Source organism: Limulus polyphemus, unplaced genomic scaffold (genome assembly GCF_000517525.1).
Source record: "Limulus polyphemus unplaced genomic scaffold, Limulus_polyphemus-2.1.2 Scaffold44, whole genome shotgun sequence".
NCBI classification, from domain to species: domain Eukaryota; kingdom Metazoa; phylum Arthropoda; class Merostomata; order Xiphosura; family Limulidae; genus Limulus; species Limulus polyphemus.
This window is the reverse complement of record NW_013665654.1, coordinates 1502740-1505033: the sequence shown is the minus strand read 5'-3', so window position 1 is coordinate 1505033 and position 2294 is coordinate 1502740.

The following is a 2294-nucleotide window of genomic DNA, read 5'->3' as shown; positions in this document are numbered from 1 at the left end:
TTCTGAATTTGTGCTGTGAACTATAGAAAATATTTTGATGAAGATATAATATGTGATTAGAAATGTGTGTGTTGTTGGATTCTTTGGTAAAATATATTAGTGTCCCAATTTCTTTCAAATTATATGAGTATGAACAGCTTGTAACCTTATAGTGTGCAATATTCTGCAGTAATGAAGACCAGCAGCTTTGAAAAGCCATTAGTAAAGTGGCATGGAAATATTTGTCAATATGTAAGAACTCCTTTATAGGCTTTTTTTTAAGTTGGCAAATTAAAAAAATATTTCCCTTTTAACAGTTTGATTGAAACTTTTATCCTCTTTTGGGGAACACTGTGCATGAAAAAGCTAACACTATATAATGAACATGAGGTACTGAGTGTAAACACAGTATTGTAGAAATTTCCATTATGAGGATTAAAAATAAAAGAAGAATCAGTAATGTTTAATTTAGAGCTAAAACAGTTCATTAAGCTCTCTCGTTATTAACAGGATTAAAAATAAAAGAAGAATCAGTAATGTTTAATTTTGAGCTAAAACAGTTCATTAAGCTCTCTCGTTATTAACATTTTTAATGCTTGTTAAACTTTACTTCCCTTTCTGGAAGAGTTAATGTGAAATAAAATTTTGGACCTTAATGTTCTCAGGGTATACTTTGGTAAGGGTTTTTCACACTAAATTGAAGTATATATTGTTATTCAATACAATATACAATAAATAAATAAAATATATAAGCTTGGATATTTGTTCAAATTTACCTGACTCCTATGAATACAAAATGCCTGGTTGTTAAAGAAGCAAACTCCTATTTTGTTTGTTGCTTTGTTAGGCTTCATTTAATTACAAATAATACATTTAATAAAAGTATAACTGTTTGGTTTAGGTATGTAAATGTTAAACAACATTTATAATAGTTATATAGAAATAACTAGAGAAAGAAATTTAGCTGGTAGCTTCTTAATACATTACAATATTGATCTCTTCACATCCAGTTTTAGGTTAGATTTTAATAAATGAAATCTAGATTACATACCACAGAAAGTGCTAAAAACAGCATTACATGGTTGATGTTTAGGTAGAAACATAACCAGATTAGGCAGTCCCTCATCATCTTGCAATGTGAGGTTAGTTTGGAATGTAACAAGATTTGAAAGTGAAGTGAAACGTTCTAGAAAATACGAAGCAAAAAACATGAATGACATTAAAAGGACCATAAAACTTGGGAAAACAAGTTGGTATAGAAAAGTATTAATAGATATGCAGTGTGAATTGGACAGTAAAAACATGACTACAAACAGCTATAACAAGAAATAATTTGATGATGAAGAACTCACTTTGAAACAAAGTTTAGAAATGGTTTGAATGAATAATGAAGAAAACTTAATTACATTTCAACACAGTAATGAATGTACAAGGTTTTACTACCCATTTGACAGCAGGAAAACAACAAATCTAATAATGCAATGATCACTCTTTCCAAAATATTCTCCTACTTCAACTCTTGAAACAATATCATCATTAATTCTGGTCGGAATTCTGAACATGTGGTATAGGAAACCATTATGAACCACTTCAAGAAATCTGTCTCTCTCACCCTTTGACTTCATATAATCTCAATCATATTGTCCAAACGTACCCTATATTTATTGTACCATTATTATTTTTCGTAGCAACCATGATCTTATTATACAGTTTCTCATAGACCTCATCTGTCTGATCAGGTGGCCTATAAGATTTGCCAGTTAAAAACATTCTACTTTTTAAATCATTTATCGTAATTTATATAGATATAACCTTATGACTACAGTTTTCTTCAGTTTCAACAGGCTGCAGTTCATCCATCATAGAAGTCATCCTATTCCCTTTTTACAAGAGTCCATCACTATTAACTTACAAACCACAATTCCAAAATAATTCCTATTATGAATACTCTCCAAATGTCCGTAAATCACACTATATCATAGTCTTTCTCTTCAACTAATCAACTTTTATATATTTTATTCTTGATCCGTTTATTTTTAAACTTGAAAGAATCATATTTAAAAATATTATTTAACAGATTATGCTCTATTTCCCAACGCTCTAGCTATCCTGTCAATTTTTTTATTCCAAATTTTTCATGCTCCATTGTCACTGTGCAAGTTTAGTTTAAACAGCTTTAATGATTTTACTAATACTTCTTCCAAACGTTCTATTACCTGTTTTTTTTCTGATCTACACGCTGGTCCACATTGATTTACGCGTTTTGTTTTAATGCTACGTCGTACATATGCATCTTACTGTAAGTTATAGTATAA